The sequence below is a fragment of the Aquarana catesbeiana genome, linkage group LG02 (assembly GCF_042186555.1).
Source record: "Aquarana catesbeiana isolate 2022-GZ linkage group LG02, ASM4218655v1, whole genome shotgun sequence".
Lineage (NCBI taxonomy): Eukaryota > Metazoa > Chordata > Amphibia > Anura > Ranidae > Aquarana > Aquarana catesbeiana.
Window position 1 is genome coordinate 796,379,445 of NC_133325.1, and position 21,350 is coordinate 796,400,794.

The window sequence follows — 21,350 nt, forward strand, 5'->3', positions numbered from 1 at the left end:
GACCGTGTGTAGGCTCCATCGGACATTTTCCATTGGATTTTCCGACACACAAAGTTGGAGAGCAGGAGATAAAATTTTCCGACAACAAAAACCGTTGTCGGAAATTCCGATCGTGTGTACACAAATCCGACGGACAAAGTGCCACGCATGCTCAGAATAAATAAAGAGATGAAAGCTATTGGCCACTGCCCCGTTTATAGTCCCGATGCACGTGTTTTATGTCACCGCGTTTAGAATGATCGGATTTTCCGACAACTTTGTGTAACCGTGTGTAGGCAAGACAAGTTTGAGCCAACATCCTTTGGAAAAAATCCTAGGATTTTGTTGTCGGAATGTCCGAACAAAGTCCGACCGTGTGTACGCCCTATTAGAGTTCGGTGACAGACATTGACTCCAGTTGTGCATTTCCACAACAACCTTCTCATTTGATTGGTACTTGGTCCAGATTTTAGACACAGCTGACTGGGAATAACAAATATTCTGTGAGGATTTACCTTCTTGAAGAAGTTTTATAATCCTCTCCTTTGGCATGAATCATGGCTCCAATACGAGAGATGTTAGTTCAAACAATCAGGTTGGTGCAACAACTCACCAAGATGTGGAAGTTCTCTTTAAGTGCTTAAAGACCGACTACCACAGATATACTGAGGCAGGTCGGCTCTATTGTGCGAAACAACGTACCTGTATGTCATTTACTGCAATAGACAGCGGAGGTTTGCGCGCCATTTGGCCAGAAGGGGAGCCAATCCGCGGGTCCGGCGGGACCCGCCGATCATTCCCCAGAGAGGCAGAACGGCGATCTGCCTTGTCATTCTGACAAGGGAGAACACAGCAGTCTTGTCTTCCTGCAAAGTAGGAACACAGATTTCTGTGTTCACCCAGTCAGTCCATCCCCCACACACTTAGAAAGCATCTCCTAGGAACACGCTTAACCCTTTGATTGCCCCAGGTGTTAACCCCTTCCTGTCATTAGTACAGTGACAGTATATAATTTTAGCACTTATCACTGTATTATTGTCACTGGTTCCCAAAAAAGTGTCAGTTAGGAGTCTGATTTGTCCACTGCAATGTGGCAGTCCCGTTATAAAATCACTGATCGCCGCCATTACTAGTAAAAAAAAAATGATAAAAATGCCATAAAAATATTCACTATTTTGTAGACATGATAACTTTTGCACAAACCAATCAATATACACTTATTGGGATTTTTTTTTTTAAATATTGATTTTTTTTTTTCAAAATTGTTGCTCTTTTTTTGTTTATAGCGCAAAAAATAAAACCGCAGGAGTGATCAAATACCACCAAAAGAAAGCTCTATTTGTGGGAAAAAAAGGAGATTGATTTTATTTGGGTACAGCGTCACACAACTGCGCAATTGTCATTTAAAGTAACGCAGTGCTGTATCGCAAAAAATGGCCTGGTCAATAATGGGGTAAAACCTTCCGGAGCTGAAGTGGTTAACTGCAGACTAATTAGGAGATGTAATCTGATGCAGATATTTAATTTAAAACTGCAAAATCCATGGTGATTACAGAATATGTTCCTCAGCATTGAGTAATTCCATATTTTTTTCCTCTACTTGCTCTGCAAAAACAGTTGAAATTGACTACAGTTTTCTTTCTTTAAAGTGGTGTTCCGGCCAAAATTATACTTTTTAAATAAAAATACCCCTATAATACACAAGCTTAATGTATTCTAGTAAAGTTAGTCTGTAAACTAAGGTCTTTTTTGTTCGTTTATAGCAGTAGTTTGTTATTTTATAAACTTACAGCAGGCCGTGGCCATCTTAAGTGTGGGCATCTGAAGCCAGACTGTATTTCTTCCTGGATCTCATCCTTGCAGATCTCGCACATGCTCAGTGCAGCACAAGCAGCGTAATAGGTTTCAGGTCAGGTTTCCATAGCAACGGCAGTGTCAGGGGAAGTTGCCGCCCCTTCCCAGAAGGCATTGCAAACAGGAAATGATGCGATGGGCCGCGCCCAGGGAGGAGGAAGTGAAAAATGAATACAGCAGATATACAGTAGGTGCTCAGAAAAAAAATAAAAAAATATCCAATTCGTTTGCAGTGCACAGTTTAGTGAGGGATGCTGAAGAGTTGTAAAAGTGGGTGGAAATCCACTTTAAGTTTTTCTTAAAGCCAGAAGGTTGGAATGCTGAATGAAAATAGTTTTGAGGCAAAGCTGCGATTGTTTTTTTTGAACATTTTCCAAGAGTGGTGATTCCATACTTTTTGCCAGGAGTTGTAGAAGCGCGGTGGTAATGTATATTAAATTCCCCCGCTTGACATTGAAGGAGCCAGGAAGACCAACAGCCTGCTGCAGCAACTGGACTGGCCCAGGACAGCCCCATGCCACACAGCCACCACAATGCCCATTCCACCTGGCTTGCCTGCCCACTGCCCCACTCCTTCACTTCTCTCAGAGCCAGCCAGGGTATCTAATGCTCTCTTTCTCCTAAGTCAGTCTGTGTGTGCGGGTGTCTCTGTGTGCGGGAGTCTCTCAATATTCATGTTGTGACCCCAGGAGAACAGGGGTAAAAGGAAATGCTGAGTCCGGTGTGGTTGTACGGTGAGTCTGGTTAGTGCAGTCCCGACTGGGGTTCACGGTCACCCTGTGCCCCTAATAGACACAGGGTGACTTACACATAGGAGGAGCTGGACAAGGAGCTTCCAGAGGTCTCTAAGGTAAGCCGAGTTCCACAAACCCCCCGCCCAAAGTGACTCCCGTCACACGTGTCACATGACCTATTTGCATACATTATTGGATGGAATCCTATTAAGAGCATTTCATGAATTTAAAAAATCAAATGTGAGATAACGACCAAGCTTCATTAAAGTCAATTTAATAATAATGAAAATAAATAATCTCCGGGTACAGACACTCAATATTTGAAGAATGTAGAAAAGAACAATCAGAGGAACTGATAGAATGTTTTTCACTCATCAATGTAAATCATTTGAAAAATTAAAGTAAAAGGAACTCGCTGCTCCAGGTGAAGTAGATGAGCCCGATGGAACCTCCGTGTGATGTGCTCTGTACATGTAATAGAGAGGGAGGAGGCTCTGTACATGTAATAGAGAGGGAGGAGGCTCTGTACATGTAATAGAGAGGGAGGAGGCTCTGTACATGTAATAGAGAGGGAGGAGGGGCTGTACATGTAATAGAGAGGGAGGAGGCGCTGTACATGTAAAAGAGAGGGAGGAGGGGCTGTACATGTAATAGAGAGGGAGGAGGATCCATACATGTAATAGAGGGGGAGGAGGCTCTGTACATGTAATAGAGAGGTTGGAGGCTCTGTACATGTAATAGAGAGGGAGGAGGGGCTGTACATGTAATAGGAAGGAGGGGCTGTACATGTAATAGAGGGGGAGGAGGCACTGTACATGTAATAGAGAGGGAGGAGGCGCTGTACATGTAATAGAGAGGTAGGAGGGGCTTTACATGTAATAGAGGGGGAGGAGGCTCTGTACATGTAATAGAGAGGGAGGAGGGGCTTTACATGTAATAGAAATGGAGGAGGGGCTGTACATGTAATAGAGAGGGAGGAGGCGCTGTACATGTAATAGAGAGGGAGGAGTCTCTGTACATGTAATATAGAGGGAGGAGGCTCTGTACATGTAATAGAGAGGGAGGAGGCGCTGTACATGTAATAGAGAGGGAGGAGGGGCTGTACATGTAATAGAGAGGGAGGAGGCACTGTACATGTAATAGAGAGGGAGGAGTCTCTGTACATGTAATAGAGAGGGAGGAGTCTCTGTACATGTAATAGAGAGGGAGGAGTCTCTGTACATGTAATAGAGAGGGAGGAGGGGCTGTACATGTAATAGAGAGGGAGAAGGGGCTGTACATGTAATAGAGAGGGAGAAGGGGCTGTACATGTAATAGAGAGGTAGGAGGGGCTTTACATTTAATGGAGAGGGAGGAGGGGCTGTACATGTATTAGAGGGGGAGGAGGCACTGTACATGTAATAGAGAGGGAGGGGGCTCTGTACATGTAATAGAGAGGGAGGAGGCTCTGTACATGTAATAGAGAGGTAGGAGGGGCTTTACATGTGATAGAGAGGGAGGAGGTGCTGTACATGTAATAGAGAGGGAGAGGGGGCTGTACATGTAATAGAGAGGGAGGAGGCTCTGTACATGTAATAGAGAGGGAGGAGGCTCTGTACATGTAATAGAGAGGTAGGAGGGGCTTTACATGTGATAGAGAGGGAGGAGGCGCTGTACATGTAATAGAGAGGGAGGAGGGGCTGTACATGTAATAGAGAGGGAGGAGGGGCTTTACATGTGATAGAGAGGGAGGAGGCTCTGTACATGTAATAGAGAGGTAGGAGGGGCTTTACATGTGATAGAGAGGGAGGAGGGGCTGTACATGTAATAGAGAGGGAGGAGGGGCTGTACATGTAATAGAGAGGAAGGAGGGGATGTACATGTAATAGAGGGGGAGGAGGCTCTGTACATGTAATAGAGAGGGAGGAGGCTCTGTACATGTAATAGAGAGGGAGGAGGGGCTGTACATGTAATAGAGAGGGAGGAGGCTCTGTACATGTAATAGAGAGGGAGGAGGCTCTGTACATGTAATAGAGAGGGAGGAGGGGATGTACATGTAATAGAGAGGGAGGAGGGGCTGTACATGTAATAGAGAGGGAGGAGGGGCTGTACATGTAATAGAGAGGGAGGAGGGGCTGTACATGTAATAGAGAGGGAGGAGGCTCTGTACATGTAATAGAGAGGGATGAGGCTCTGTACATGTAATAGAGAGGGAGGAGGCTCTGTACATGTAATAGAGAGGGAGGAGGCTCTGTACATGTAATAGAGAGGGAGGAGGCTCTACATACATAATATAGAAGCTTTGCATGTAGAAGGGTCACATCACATCCATTGGGCTGCATTGCTCACATCCGGCTCAGTGCAATGATGAGATGAAATCTATTTCTCTGATTGGTCCGGTTATCATCAATGAGGGGTACAGTGACAGTTTTATGACATTACTTCCTATCATTGTATGATGTCATTGGTCAATATTTGATTATTTATACAAATAAAGATTACTAATATAATTCCATTCTACCTCTTCCTCCTTTTTTGTTTTGTAGGGGGTTTTGTGTAAATCATCGATGAATAGTATGAATGATGCCATTGCTGATCCTCAAAAAATGCTGTTTATGGACGGGTGAAGTCCTTATATGTAGATTGTTCTGAGTGAGTGACTCTGGTGAAGTTGGAGGATGACCATCATAGCCAGGAGATGAGTATATGAGACATTAATGAAGGCCGACTCCATAGTCCTCTCAGGGAATGACTCCTTTAAAGGGGAACCCCAACACTCCCTGATCATCCAATGGGATTACAGAGGGTGTAATACGGGGAAATCACACATTGGGGGAAATTTTATCAAAACTGGAACAGATGGAATCTGGAGCATCTGTGCCTGGCAACCAATCAGCTTCTGTCTTTTACTTTCAAAGCTTACTAAACAAGAATGAACTGAGGATCTGATTTGTTGCCATGCACAGTTACTCTGATTGTACAATCTCCTTTAGATCCACCAATATCCATGTAGTATGAAGACCTGCCTGATTGTAATATGAGGGCCGACCTGAACTGTTCAAGCCATTGGCATTCATAGTTTTGGTAAATCTAAAGCTGATTGTATAAAGATTGTGCGGTCAGATTGTAATATGTATGGTGAGCTTTGTGTCCATGGGCTTTACCTCCCATCAGAACTGCTCCTCTCCCCATACAAATCTATGGGGGATATAAAACCCACCTAAAGTAGGTCAGTTGCACCTGTCGGTGAACTGCACCTGTACATGTCCAACCTCCAGGATCAACACTCTGAACATTATGTCCCAGCACCTGTCACCTTAAAGGATAAGTTCACCTTTTCACAAAAAAGTGAAAAGGTGAATACACACCCTCCCTAACCCGATTCCCAATGTACTTACCTCTATGAGTAATGAGCTGTTAGTGCCCATGCAGCCAGTGCAATGTGCCAGGCATTTGAAAGCCCCACTTTTCCTCCACTTTCGGCTTCCAGGATAGACCTGAGTGATTCTGATTGGTCCACATGGGCAAATGACTGCTTTGATCAATCAGAATTGCTCTGATCCATTCGGAAGCCCTACAGAAAGAAGGGGAAGATTCATTATATTGTCACCTGTACTGTACATTTCCAATCTCCAGGATCAAGACTCTGAACATTATGTCACCCTAAAGTGTAAGTTCACCTTTTCACAAAATATTAGGAACACACATCCTCCCCACCCCACCCCTACTGTACTTACCTCTATGGGTGATTAGCTGTCAGTTCCCACACAGTGTTCAGTGATTTGAAATCCCCGCTCTTCTTCCTCTTGTTTCCTCATGGTTTCTGGGATGCACCAGTGTGATTCTGATTGGTCGGTGCGGACTGCTTTGACCAGTCAAAATCACACAAATCCATTCCAGAAGCCCTTAAAAAGAAGAGGAAGAAGAGTGGGAATATCAAATGACCGGATTGCTACACCTGTTGTGTGGGCAGTGATAGATAATCACCTATGGAGGTAAGCACAGCAGGTACCGAGGGGGTGGGGAGGGTATAGGCAGGGCTGGGACAAGGGGTGGGCAGGAGGGACGGCTGCCCTGGGCACTGTGGTATTATGTGAGGTGGGAGGTGCACCACAAGGTGATTGGGAGGAGGGGATTTATGTTGGGAGGGGGGAATTTGGGGTGCGGCAGGGGGTAAGAATTGTTCTAGGAGGTGAGATTTGTAGAGGTGTGTTAGGAGTGGTGATTTGGGGGGATTTATGTTGGAAAGAGGGATGGGGAAGAGGATTTGTGCTAGGAGCGGGGATTTGAGGGCATTTGTGTTAGGATAGGGGAGTAAAATTTGTGCTGGGAGGGGGGAATCTGGAGTTGGGGGGGAAAGGATTGGTGCTGGAAGCGGAAATTTGAGGGGTAGAGGATTTTTGCTAGGAGGGGGGACTTTTTTGGTGGGGGTGGGTGGGTGTTTGTGCTGGGGGCATACTGGGAGAGAGGATGTGAGGGGAGATGGGGGGGCAAAGATTTGTGCTTTCAGCAGATGAGCGGATTTGTACTGGTAGGATGGGGAATTTCTGCTTAGAGGGTAAGAATGGTCCCCAATTTTATCTAGGGGGAGGTTTGCTGACACATAATGCTTATACATATGGGGGGTGCAATTTGAAATTTGTTCACCCTGGGCTCTAGATGACCTTGTCCTTGGCACTGGGTGTAGGAGGTGTCTTATCATTCAACATCAGTACCTGACCTCACAAATTCCCACAGACACCCCAAAACCTTGTGGCGAGCCTTTCCATGAAACTGGAGTTTATTATAGCTGCAAAGGGAAAGGTAAGGGGGGCAACTCCATAATTATGTCCATGGATTTGGAATGGGAAATCCAACAACCTGATATTGGGGTGATGATCCGGTGTACACAGACTTTTGGTCATATAATGAATCTTGTAACAACGATATTCCTCTCCAAAGTTAGGACGTATGCGACGGTCCGGAAGTGGTTAATCAGCTTTTTCCTGCTCTCCTCTATAGACATCTTCAATTAAACTCACAACTAGTAAAATTTTTAGAGCTTGAATGCCAGGATTTTTTTTAAACACATGTTAAATAATGTTTTTCTAATTGGGCTTCAATAATTCTGCAAGTACAGGAAAATACCTGTGACGGGAGTCACTTTGGGTGGGGGGCCGTGAAACCCAGAATCCCTTAGGGAGGTTGGGAAACCCTTGTTTCAGCTCCCCATGCACCCCCTATGTCTAAGTCATCCCGTGTCTCTAATAGGGGCACAGGGTGACCAAGACTAATCGGACTCGCTGTACAACCACACTGGAATGTTTTGTGTGTGTGTGTGTGTGTGTGTATATATATATATATATATATATATATATATATATATACACACATATATTGTATATTGTCTCATACTATGGTGTGCTCTGTGTTGGGTCGTCTGGGATGTGGCTGTGGCTGTATTCCATTATTCTATTGTGTCTGTCTGCTTTGGGTATTATGGGATGTGTATGTAGATTAGCTGTGAGAGGGGAGGGGGCAAATTCCTCCAACAGCTCTCCCTGCTGATTGGACAGTCTACTGAGGAAAAGTTTGAATATCTCTGTGTACCTGTGTTTCAATAAACAGTCCCATGTTGCAGTTTTGTAACTGAGCTAGTCTCGCCTGGTTCTTACAATATATGGGCTGTAATATCTGATATCTGAAGTTCCAGACTGGAGGGAGCAGTGTGCTGATCGAGGCACTCAAGTGGAATGTGGGACCTTCCTTTACAATACCTAACAAAGAAAAAACATCCCAGCACTCTGAAATCAAGCACTAAAAATATTGTAACCAGGTTGTAAGTATTTGCAGTCAAGATATCCACCTGAGGAAATCCCCCGGTATTGTGCAGACAATAAAGTAAAATTCAAAAGAGCAAATTTCACAACCCAACCGCAGTCAAATCTTGAATAAGTCCTCCTGATAATGCTTCTTCTTTCTGCGGCTCAAAAACCTCAGCACTCTGAATGTACACTGCGCTCATGAACTTGACAAGCCCCATATAGGAGGGATCAGAAATCTTGAGGTGATCTGCACAGCTTGCAGTCAAATCATTGCAAAGTGGCAACCAGCTTGCAAGGATCCATGACCACTAGGGGGAGATATGACCACACAGAGCGCTCCATCAGTAGTATAACCAGAATTGATTTATTTAAAACAAAATATCCACTTACATTAAAGTAGAACTAAAGTAGGCATTTTTTTTCATTTGGAATAGAGTAATGGAGGGTTATAACCCCATGCCCTGTTTGTTTATGCCATTTATATCACACTTGGGAGATTTCCCTTCACTTCCTGTCCAATAACCAATGCAGGCAGTGGGAGGAAATCCCTTAAAGTGAAGGAATCCTCAGTTGTCACTGAAACTAGGGTCCCCATTAAAGGATTTCCCCTCTATTGCTGTTCTGGGGAAGACCAACATTTTGGATTTTTTAATGCCCAGTTGTAATGATAATGGTACACAGGACAAAGACCTAACAGGGGTTCTAATCCCTCTTCACTCTATCCAAAATGAAAACAAAGAAAATCCTCCACCCACAGTGTGATACTAGCTATCTTTGTCCATTCTGCTGCAAAAGAGCACAGGCAGTAGGGAGCAGGCAGTATGGCTCTGATGCAAAGGGAACCACCATCGGCTTCCTAGATGACAAGTGGCAGAGGCTCAGGATGTCAAACAGCTCCACGGCTGGTTCTGGGATACCATCTACTGCATTAGTACAGGCAACGCGTTTCCAGGGTACCACCCTCTTTTTCAAGCCTGTTGAGAGGGGCTCCGGCATGTCTCTATTGGTTCAAATCTTCGAAAGTGTAAATGCAAACTATACTGCAGACTAGGGAATAAATCACTCAGCCTGCAATTACTGAACTATGACCAACCAAATCCAGTACCTCCTATAAAGTAGAAGTGTGTAAAGATACAACCATTCTGGTAATAATTGGTATGATCTCACTTGTCCACACAGCCTATATCTAGTCCCTTCTTCTTATTATTCAAGGTCAGCAGGTAACTATTAAAGGTCTACCATTCTACGCAGGTTACTGAACTCAGGTCTCTAACTATTGATGTACTGTTTCTCCTGGGGAAAAAATGATAAAGCACCATAATACTTGCTGTGAGCATGAGCAGGACCTTTGTTGTTCCCACTGGCTGTTGTCTTCCCTTCAATCAGTCAGTGAGTGCCTCTGCCTCACACAGATGTGTATTGTGTGTGTGTGTGTGTGTGTGTGTGTGTGTGTGTGTGTGGGTGGGGGGGTCATCTCACTTCCCTTTTCAATGCATTTGTCCCTCATTAGACAAAGTGTATTAGGTACTTTGTCCCATCTTCCTATGTGCTAAGACTAGCTGTCATGTCAGAAAGAACATCTCCACTGCCATCTGACAACCCAGCTAGCAAGGAGACAACTGTCCATGAGCATAAGGGGGAAGTCTATGGTTTATTTGGCAATGTCTCCTCTCTGCCATCTCTTAGAAGCCCCCCACCTGGCTACACAAATATTCTCCGTCACTCCCCCAATGGCAGCTACTCAAATGGTTATGTAGGAAGGTGAAGGGAGAGGCAGAGGAGCTGGCCCAGCACAGACACTAATAATACACTCCCAGAAGAGTAGAGGGCTATGACATGCAAGGAGGGAGGGGGCTGTGCTAAGAAAATGACTCTTCCTGTAGTAGTCACATTTTCTAGCAAGTTCAGAGGCACATTGCAAGCGAATTACATTTATTGAAAGCAAAAACCCGGAAAGTAAGCATTTAAAATACTGTATTTTTTTTGTTTTTACCTGCAATTTATTGTTGACAGGGTTTTATCACACAATTCCATAGTAACTATAGATGTATGGAGGGAAATGTTGGTGCATCATACTACAGGACCCCAAACTGGGCCCTCTGTTACCCAAGAAACTCATAGCTATGAGTAAGCACTTGTTATGAGTGCGAAACGCGTCAGTTGATCTCTGTACACTTCTGCTGTAGTGTCTTGTACACTTTTGTGATCCAGCTTTCTATCAATAAAGGCACTTATCATCAGACCGGTGTGCGGCTTCCAGATCTCTTCGTCTTTCCTTGATACAAACCAGATACTCTATAATCCAAAGATTTAATTTAGGGGTATTGAACTAAAATTTATGGAGATCCAATTGGTAAAATTTTCTTCTGGCCGAGGTTTGAATCTCATGTTTGCCCTAAAACACATCACCACTCCCCTTTACATCACAACCCCTGTACAGCAGTGTGTGCAGCCTACCGTTCACATCATAACCCCCTTTACATCACATTTACCTCTTTACATCAGTGTCCTTAGTCCCCCTTTACATCATAGCCCCCTCTTTACAACACTGTCCTCAGCCCCCTTCACATCACAGCCCCCCCTTCACATCAGTGTTCACAGTCCCCCTTTACATCACAAATCCCCTTCACATCACAATCCCACAGTGTCCTCAGTTTCCCTTTAATCTCTGCACAGGGTGATTAGGGTGTGCCCAGGCACACCTGGCACACCCTGTGCTCACACCTCTGTCCGCTTCATTTGGAAAGACTCCATCTGTCTGGTCAGATCTGCAGCATATCCTGCCCCCTGCCCTGTGGTGAGGGTGACAGTGGTGGCTGGGTGGGAGACCCTGGAGAGGACAACCAGCTACTAAGTGGCAGGGACATAACAGTCACTTGGTCTGGGTCTGGATTGCAGCCCAGCGTGGATCCCTGGTATAAATGAAGAACTTGAGGTCAATGCTAATTATAAAACCTATTTTGCTTTCCAGTGTGATGGATTAGATACATCTTCCCTTTTTCCTCTGATACCCATTTGTAATGATTTCTTTTTCATATGTATCTATATCAGGGGTAGACAACACCCGGCACGGCACACAAAGCCTCTTTTGCCGGCACTCGACTTCCTCCCCATCAGCAGAGCAGCGCAGGGAAGTGTCAGTGAGACACGAATGCATTCCAATTTCAGACTTCCCCACACCACACTGAGGGGGAGGCACTGCACCCCCACACATTGTAAAAGATGGGAAACATTGTTTGGTTCTATAACTTTGCTGTAGCTACAATCGTCAGCTTTTGTGATGGGGAAGAGATTGGGTGCAGTTCTGCTAGGGGGGGCGGTCCCTGATTCCAGAAGGAGGAGGACTGTGATTGGCTACTGCTAAAGCCAATCACAATCCTGCTAGCCCCACCCACCATCTGGAGGAAGATGACTCGCTTGGTTGCCACTACCAATCTCAGAAAGAAGAGATTTCACTGATTGAGAAAAACCCAATCAGGGGACAGTTTACTGTTGAGCTTCTGGGAACTTTGTTAAAATGATTCCTGAACCTTTGTGTCACTTACTACTGAACCCCAACACTCTGTGTCCCTTTAAGCCACCGCCAGTATTCAGCACAATGAAAATCACACCCAACTTTTCCTGTGGTGCAGAGCGCCGCACTTTTTCTCAGCTGCGGGGGACCAACTTATGATCCTGTACACAGGCCCACTGCTTTCAGAAAATACCCCTGACCTGAGCTCATCATTGTGCATCCATTCCAGATGCTTGTATGTGACATCACATATATCATATACATTACATACATTACATACATCACATACATCCCATACATAATATACATCACATACAAACATGTGGGCTGGATGCGAGACGTGGATCAGCAGGATGAGTGTGCCAGGACAGGTAGATGTGTCTCATCTCTGCTTCCTTTCACCACTCTGCATATCACACATATCATAGATGAGAAGAGGGTACAGCGGTGGGGATAATGAGCAGGAGGGGTTCAGAGGTGGGACAGAAGATCAGGGGGTACAGTAATGGGGCAGATGAGCAGGGTAGTACAGTGGTGGGATAGATGAGCAGGGGGATACAGAGGTGGGGCAGATGAGCAGGGAGCTACAGAGGTGGGGCAGATGAGCAGGGAGCTACAGAGGTGGGGCAGATGTGCAGGGGGCTACAGTGGTGGGGCAGATGAGCAGGGGGTTACAGTGGTGGGGCAGATGTGCAGGGGGCTACAGCGGTGGGGCAGATGAGCAGGAGGTTACAGTGGAGGGGCAGATGTGCAGGGGGCTACAGTGGTGGGGCAGATGTGCAGGGGGTTACAGAGGTGGGGCAGATGTGCAGGGGGCTACAGTGGTGGGGCAGATGTGCAGGGGGCTACAGTGGTGGGGCAGATGTGCAGGGGGCTACAGTGGTGGGGCAGATGTGCAGGGGTTACAGTGGCGGGGCAGATGAGAAGGGGGTACAGAGGTGGGGCAGATGTGCAGGGGGACCGTGATCTGAGGTGAATGAATTGGGGCTGATCTGAGGCGTGAGAATCAAGGATGTTAATTTCTCACTACTAAGTAGTTTACAGCATTTACTTTATAAAAAATCCTTTTCATGATTGAGAGTGTGAAGTTGACATTGTTTTGTTATAAAATTGGCACGCTCAATTTTGAAAACATTTTTTGGCACACTGAGCTCAAAAAGTTGCCTACCCCGGATCTTTATACATCGTCTTTCTCTGTTTGGCTACAAAATGTCACTTTATTTCCCTAATTGTATCCTTTTTGTAAATAAACTTCTTTGCTTGTGAAAGTTTAGCTCCATACCTCCCTCTACTGGCCACTTCCTATTCTATACATTTGAAATCCAGAATATTTACCCCCCCGCCCTTCATGACCAGGCCATTTTGGGTGGGCTCTTTGGGGGCACTTGCAGGTAATTGTGCTATTGTTATTCTTATATGCACCCATGGCTTGGAAATCTTTTCCAATTGGCAAGATGGTTTTTAATTTATTGATTATTGTTTCAGATGGGTATTTCACATTATTCTTGTGGGTTGCTGAGTGTTGGCCCATTTTTAGATATGAACAACAACACAAAATACATATAACATCCTCTCCTATAGAGGGGTGTGTTTGCATATCTTGCATGGAAGTAAGTAAGATGCCCTCTTGTAAGTCTTTTTTCACGTAACATTTTGTATGATCCCGATTGGCTAATGGGTTAACTGGTTGTCAACTTTTGTTACTTTCTAGATCCATTTTGCTGTATTTCAAATAGTGCTATATCCACACTGCACACTTTTTCACCGTCTTGGAGTTATACTCTCATAGCGATGCTTAAAGTGATTGTAAAGCTTTTTTTTTAAAATAACAAACATGTCATACTTACCTCCACTATGCAGCACGTTTTGCACAGAGTGGCCCCGAACACCGACTTCTGGGGTCCCTCAGTGGCTCTCGCGGCTCCCCCCCCCAACATCAGATAACCCCCTAGAAGAAGAGCTCTCCTGTAAGGTTACCTTGCGGGCGCGTTCCCGAGTCATTCATTCGGCGTACATAGCCGCCAAAATGTATGACTCAGCCCTGCCCCCCCACATCATTGGATTTGATTGACAGCAGCGGGGGCCAATGGCTGCACTGCTATCAATCTATCCAATCAGGACACGAGACACCATGGAGAGAGGGACAGCGCATCACAGCCGAGTGAATTCCATGGCTCAGGTAAGTAAAACGGGGGGGATGGGGAGCCGGTGACTACCAGAAGTTTGGATGCATTAAGGTGAAAAACCACAAGGGTTTACACCCCCTTTAAGTTTAACATAGTAAGTCTAGGAGATTATATGTAGACTCTATATATTATAAGATGTTGATTATATATATTTTTTCCCTCAGGTAGGCTATTTCTTTTTGCTGCCAAGTAAAGGAGGTCCTGAGGAAGATGGTAGTTGCGAAACGCGTCAACCTCTTGGATTACATATCAAAGATAATTTGTGATAGTCTATTGATATGGCCTATATCGCATAAAAGAATATGTTGACTATGATCTTCAACATCTTTCATGAAATTTTGTAATAAATATTATATTTTATAAGTTTTATGTGAGCGTCACTCTCTGGTACCAGTAAAGTCCAATATCAAAGTGTTGATGATAATGGATGAGGTATCCCTGAAAGGAGCCGATTTTTCTTAAACTTTACATATTACTCTAACTGAAAATTACGCAGCTGTGTGACAATGTACGTAAAAAAAAAGTATGTAATTTCTTTCCCACAAATAGAGCTTTCTTTTGGTGGTATTTGATCACCTCTGCGGTTTTTATTTTTTTGTGCTACAAAAAAAAAGACAATTTTGAAAAAAAAAAAAAATATATATATATATATATATATACTTTCTGCTATAAAACATATCCAATAAAAAAATAAAATAAAATTTCTTCATAAAGTTAGGTCAATATGTAATCTGCTACATATTTTTGGTAAAAATCCCAATAAGTGTATATTGATTGGTTTGCGCAAAAGTTATAGCGTCTACAAACTATGGGATATTTTTATTCACTTTATTTTTCCTACTGGTAATAGTGGCGATCAGTGAATTATAGCAGGACTGTGATATTGCGGCCAACATTCTGACACTAACTGACACTTTTTGCGGACCAGCGACACTAATACAGTGATCAGTGCTAAAAATGTGCACTGTCACTGTATTAATGACAATGGCTGGGAAGGGGTTAACATCAAGGGTGATCAAAGTATTAACCGTGTACCTAGCCAGTGTTTTACTACACTGTGTGAGCTGCTTTTACTAAGGGAAGAGCTGGAATTTTTTTCTTGCTTTGCAGGGATACAAACTCCACCCCTTCCCCCATCAGAACTAAGATCTACCTTGTTTACATAGGCGGATCGCCATTCTGTCTCTCTGCCCACTGATCGGCAGGTGCTGACGGACATCGAGTACCCAGCACCGATCGACTTACGCTGTGTAATGACAGCGGAAGTGAGCCGCCACAGGTGCGAATGCGTGCCCCTTACCTGGAGGTGTCGGATCATGTATATATATATATATATATATATATGATCTGGTGCACAGATGCCACACTGTAATAGTAAAACTGCTATAGGGCAGTCCAGAAGTGGTTAATATATATATATATATATATATATATATATATATATATATATATATATATATATATATATCTTTAAGCTTTTCATTTTATTACCCAAAACTTCTCCTATTGCCCTGATACTATGTATCCATGATAAAAGGATCCACTTTTTATATAAATAGAGGGAATCACATATTCAGTGTTTTATATCTTAGTTATTACCATTATTGTTGTTGGTGATAATGAGTCACCCATATTGTTTTATTATGTTTCTTTCCAATTTGCAATGTTTTTAAAATTTGTTTGTATTAGTTTGTGGTAATTTTAGTATTTTTTCACAGCTATGCTGAGTTCTGTAGGCCCATGTTCTAAGGGTTTAAATATCTCCTAACATTTCCCACACACAGACCCCACCTGATAGTGTTGAGCTATTGGGATATGCAGTTAGCGGACCTCCAGCTGTTGCAGAACTACAAGTCCCATGAGGCATAGCAAGACTGACAGCCACAAGTATGACACCCAGAGGCAGAGGCATGATGGGACTTGTAGTTCTACAACAGCTGGAGGTCCGCTAATTCCATATCCCTGGTGTAGGGCATCTAGTGGTACAATAATCCCTATTTTTTGGTTATGTCCATGGATCTGGCCCTTCTGGTAGAGAGTCTGTGCTTTTATTCAGGATCTGACTGGTTTGCCACTAGAAATCGACCCAACTGCCTGCCTAATACATCTCCGCTATGGAAGAACCGTAATTCTCTAAGAGGACACCTCATGAGTGCAGCCAGGGCTCGCATCCCAGTCCTTTAGAAATCTGCCTCGTCTTCTACAGGGAGTCATTGGAATAATTCAGAGAATGTTGTTATTATAATAATTATTATATTATAATATGGAGGAGCTTACAGCCTGTGTGAGCAGACAAGAGGCTCCGATTCACAAGACTTGGTATTACTGGACCCAATTCATTTTCTGACAAGTATGAGGAGCTCCATGACTCCAGCTCTAATTGGGAGGTCCAGGTAGGAGACCCTTATTATCATTTTTATCCCCTTTTTTTTTTTTTTTTTTTATTTCTTCCCCTCTGTCTTTCTGTCTTTCTCTCTTTCTAACTGTTATCTTTCTTTAAAATTGGATGGGGTACATTGGTCCCCCGCCAGCATCTCCTGATCACTTTGCATCTATGGTCGTACTTTAATTTTGGTAGGCTTACAGGGGTTGATTTACTAAAGGCAAATAGACTGCACTCTACAAGTGCAATTGCTCCAGAGCTTAGTAAATGAGATGAAGGTTCACTTTGCAAACAATAACCAATCACATGCAAGGAAAATAAAAAAAAAAAACAGCATTTTTGCTTGCACATGATTGGATGATGGAAGTCAGCAGAGCTTCTGCTCATTTACTAAGTTCTGGAGCAACGGCATTTTGCAAAGTGAACAGTCTATTTGCCTTTAGGAATGCAACTCCAAAGTGTCTGGTCCTCTCTGGGCTAATCTGCTTGAAGTGCGTAGCGTTTGTTTCCCACCTTTCTAAAGAACTGTCACATAATGTTTTGTACTTGATGTTCTGTATACACTGTAATGATATAGAAATAGTTTTGCTGATTGAAAGTAGCCAGAAGATTTTCTTCACTATTCTATGGAATGTTCATTAAATACTACACTATAAGAAATTTTCATTTATAATGGTTAAATATGCCTTGATCCGGAGGAGGTGACATCTCTAGACACCGAACGTGGACCTACAGGAGGGATCACATCTGCAGTGCATTAGGCATGTGTGTTTTGTTCTCTTGATTGAGACAACATCTCTGTCTGAGTGACCATTTCTTCTATTTCTGCACATTTAAAGGAGCCCTGCACTTTTATGGACTTTTATCATGAACTATTTGATACCTTAATTTCTGCATTGGCTCCAGAACTATACTGACTCCATCAAATGGAAAGCCATTCAACCACGAGGAGCCTGACAAACCTCTATCACCTGTGGAGGAACCCTGGCTAAGAATGGCGAGACTAGAGATTTTTTGTGAATTATTTGTACAGGAAGACAGCAAAGAAGGGAAACCAACAACCAAATTCTGAATTTTATTTCAGATAATATGAATCATATTAACATATTGTACAGTATGAATAAAATGCATAGAAAAATATAGTTTACTTCTACCCCAGAATTGTGTCAGTGACTGATATAAATCTGATACAAATGCTAAAAAGAGGAAAAAATATGCAATTTACTTTTCACTCCCATTGATTACCTACCTGACCTACACTGACCTACCCGACATACGCTGACCTACCCGACATACGCTAACCTACCCGACATACGCTGACCTACCCGACATACGCTGACCTACGCGACATACGCTGACCTACGCGACATACGCTGACCTACGCGACATACGCTGACCTACGCGACATACGCTGACCTACACGACATACGCTGACCTACACGGCATACGCTGACCTACACGACATACGCTGACCTACACGACATACGCTGACCTACACGACATACGCTGACCTACACGACATACGCTGACCTACCTGACCAGACTTCAGGTGTCCTCCTGCAGAGTCCAGGCAGCCAGAGAGAGACACGATGAGGAGAGGAGAGCCAGCCGCCCGAACGCCAAGTGGGGCCGCATTGTAATTCCTGCCTTCTGGAGCCTGCAGCGCCTATGATGGACGTCCCATCCCGCAGTCCCGGCATTGGACCAGTGGGACGTTTATCAGCGCTGAAGGCTCCAGAAGGCAGGACCTGCTATAACACTCAATCAGATCATTCCCCGCTCGGTGGCGGTGCTCGGGGCTAATAGAATAGTGCCCACCCGAGACCTGGGCTTTTTGGGGACCCACTCGGGGGCTTCAGCCACTGTCAGGCCCCCCTGCCGACACCACTGAATCAGTGCCACATTCTGCATCAACCAAGACTGCCCACCCTGGGAGAAGACCAGAGAGGACATTAACCCAGCGTGCCACATGACTGGCCAGAAGACATCAGAAAAGGGTAAGTAAATAATGTTAAAACACACACATACATACGGGGGGAAGGGGGGTCAAGGAACCTGGAGATGGACTTATAATTATATTTGCAGACAACTAGCCTAGGTATCTGAATCTGTCTGGATATCACCCCATCACCCTCTGAATAGCAGCATTCAGACTAGGAAGGGAGGTGCAACAGTATGAGCCAATCAGGACTCTGCTGCTTGCACATGTGCTGACAGGAGGAGAGGGCAGAGTTGATGAGTTATTCTGTGTTGCTGTCCCTTCACCATCCAATCAGCATGCTGTGGGCAGGAGGTGACATCACTGTATTCTATAGCTGTAAACATCACATGTCCGGCTTTGATGTGTGAATGACAAAAGTGGCCGGACAGAATTATAAATCCTTTGATGAGTATTTAGCAGTTTGACTGGAGTTCAACTTAGTAAAAAAGGCAACAGTAATTCCCTCCAACAATATTGTGGATTAATATGACCTGGCAATGTTACATAGTTACATAGTCAGGTTGAAAAAAGACGCAAGTCCATCTTTTGTTCAACCATAAAAAAAAAATTATCATACAATCCAATATACCCAATCCTATACCCACAGTTGATCCAAAGGAAGGTAAAAAAAAACAAAAAAACAGAAAAGCAGGATCCAATTTGCTACAACAGGGGAAAAAAATCCTTCCTGCTGTAGCAAATACATTCCAACACAAGACATATAGCCAGGAAATGCCAACAATCACCCAGCAGTGTTGTCACCAGAATAAGAATTCTAGATCAATGTTTTGCTCATCTGGGAGGTCTAAACAGATGACAATACAGATTACCAATCAGTAGAAAATCCTGAGAAATGTAGGAAATTGACTTTTCCTGCTGGCAATGTTATTCTGCACACTGACTGTAGTATATGCAGAGTGCAGTGTATAGTCCGGGGATCTCACAGATGCCGGGAATGGAGCCGGATGCTGAGATCATATAACTCCAGTGTACATGTGCGGGGGTTACATCATCAGTGCCTGTCCAATAGGAGAAGGAAGAAGATTTTGGACCTGGAAGACTTGGGGAAGGGCGTGGCATTGGCAGGAATGGAGTGGATTGGCTCAGACCTCTGACCATTGGAGGAGAGCACACCCAGAGGTAAGTGCTGTGCATACTTCATATTAAGGCAAATGCTCGCAGATGTTATTCAGGGTTTAACCTCCTCTTATTGAGCAAGTAAAGCCTTTTTTAAGCAAAGGGAAGGGCTGAACCCCGAGTAAAATTTTTATTGCCGTGTTCCCACTATGGAGATTCATTATCTCTATTTGTCCTGGTGACTAAACATAATGGGAAGTCTAAAAATGAGAAAATATCTTTCACTGGTCTCTGTGACAATTTTCTAAGACTCATTTCCTGTTGCATCCCAAGACAGGAAAATAAAGGGAAATTGTTGCATTGGGACACAAGACAAAATATAACTTGATAGGATACAGTGGGGCAAAAAAGTATTTAGTCGGCCACCAATTGTACAAGTTCTCCCGCTTAAAAAGATGAGAGGCCTGTAATTGTCATCATAGGTATACCTCAACTATGAGAGACAAAATGTGGAAACAAATCCAGACAATCACATTGTCTGATTTTTGAAAGAATTTATTTGCAAATTATGGTGGAAAATAAGTATTTTGTCAATATCAAAAGTTCATCTCAATACTTTGTTATATATCCTTTGTTGGCAATGACAGAGGTCAAACGTTTTCTGTAAGTCTTCACAAGGTTGTCACACACTGTTGCTGGTATGTTGGCCCATTCCTCCATGCAGATCTCCTCTAGAGCAGTGATGTTTTGGGGCTGTCGCTGGACAACACGGACTTTCAACTCCCTCCAAAGGTTTTCTATGGGGTTGGGATCTGGAGACTGACTAGGCCACTCCAGGACCTTGAAATGCTTCTTACAAAGCCACTCCTTCGTTGCCCGGGCGGTGTGTTTGGGATCATTGTCATGCTGAAAGACCCAGCCAAGTTTCATCCTCAATGCCCCTGCTGATGGGAGGAGGTTTGCACTCAAAATCTCACGATACATGGCCCCATTCATTCTTTCATGTACACAGATCAGTCTTCCTGTCCCTTTGCAGAGAAACAGCCCCAAAGCATGATGTTGCCACCCCCATGCTTCACAGTAGGTATGGTGTTCTTTGGTTGCAACTTAGCATTCTCTTTCCTCCAAACACGACGAGTTGTGTTTCTACCAAACAGTTCTACTTTGGTTTCATCTGACCATATGACATTCTCCCAATCCTCTTCTGGATCATCCAAATGCTCTCTAGCAAACCTCAGACGGGCCCGGACATGTACTGGCTTAAGCAGGGGGAGACGTCTGGCACTGCAGGATCTGAGTCCCTGGCGGCGTAGTGTGTTACTAATGGTAGCCTTTGTTATGTTGGTCCCAGCTCTCTGCAGGTCATTCTCTAGGTCCCCCCGTGTGGTTCTGGGATTTTTGCTCACCGTTCTTGTGATCATTTTGACCCCATGGGGTGAGATCTTGCGTGGAGCCCCAGATGGAGGGAGATTATCAGTGGTCTTGTATGTCTTCCATTTTCTAATTATTGCTCCCACAGTTGATTTCTTCACACCAAGCTGCTTGCCTATTGCAGATTCAGTCTTCCCAGCCTGGTGCAGGTCTACAATTTTGTTTCTGGTGTCCTTCGACAGCTCTATGGTCTTCACCATAGTGGAGTTTGGAGTGTGACTGTTTGAGGTTGTGGACAGGTGTCTTTTATACTGATAACAAGTTCAAACAGGTGCCATTAATACAGGTAATGAGTGGAGGACAGAGGAGCCTCCTAAAGAAGAAGATACAGGTCTGTGAGAGACAGAAATCTTGCTTGTTTGTAGGAGACCAAATACTTATTTTCCACCATAATTTGCAAATAAATTCTTTCAAAAATCAGACAATGT

The 21,350-nt window shown here is 44.0% G+C and overlaps 1 long non-coding RNA gene across 1 annotated transcript; it reads right to left on the reverse strand.

The window, feature by feature from the left end:
• Positions 1-17,495: 17,495 nt before the first annotated feature.
• On the reverse strand, positions 17,496-19,917 carry LOC141130143 (uncharacterized). The gene is made up of 2 exons (XR_012242007.1): positions 18,182-19,917; positions 17,496-18,076 (listed from the first exon to the last, which is right to left on the reverse strand). It is a non-coding gene; the product is annotated as an uncharacterized lncRNA (long non-coding RNA).
• Positions 19,918-21,350: the final 1,433 nt, after the last annotated feature.